This window comes from Lupinus angustifolius, chromosome LG14 (genome assembly GCF_001865875.1).
Source record: "Lupinus angustifolius cultivar Tanjil chromosome LG14, LupAngTanjil_v1.0, whole genome shotgun sequence".
NCBI classification, from domain to species: Eukaryota; Viridiplantae; Streptophyta; class Magnoliopsida; order Fabales; family Fabaceae; genus Lupinus; species Lupinus angustifolius.
In genome coordinates this window covers 12,955,686-12,956,148 of record NC_032022.1, presented here as the reverse complement: position 1 = coordinate 12,956,148, position 463 = coordinate 12,955,686, and positions in this window count along the sequence as shown.

Genomic DNA, 463 nt, shown 5'->3' with positions numbered 1-463 from the left:
TACTTAAAAAGTATTGATTTTGTTTAAATTGACTTACTTTAAAAATGATAAGTCTAGCTTAATGATCTTATTTTAAAAGGTTAGTTTTAGTAAAAATGTTTTACTTACAAAAAATAAAATTTATGAACTATCAGAAAAATGTAATGAAGTGAGAATACATGTCTAGAAAGGTTCTTCTAAGGAAAGACTTGGTATTTAAGAGTGTCTTTACGACCCACTTCTCTTTCCTGGGAACTAGCTTGATGTATATCCACGAATTACGACATAATTCCAGTATAAGTTTTATTGAAAATCTTACTTTAAAGAGTGTTATTTGATTTTAAGACTTTCAATGACAAATGATGATTCAAGGATATTCAACCTTGAATCGGATGGACGAAAGCAATTAAATTCATTTTAAATCAAAAGTTTTATCTTCGCATAAAAAGTTATTTCATAAGTATAATAATTATCGTCAGTTAAC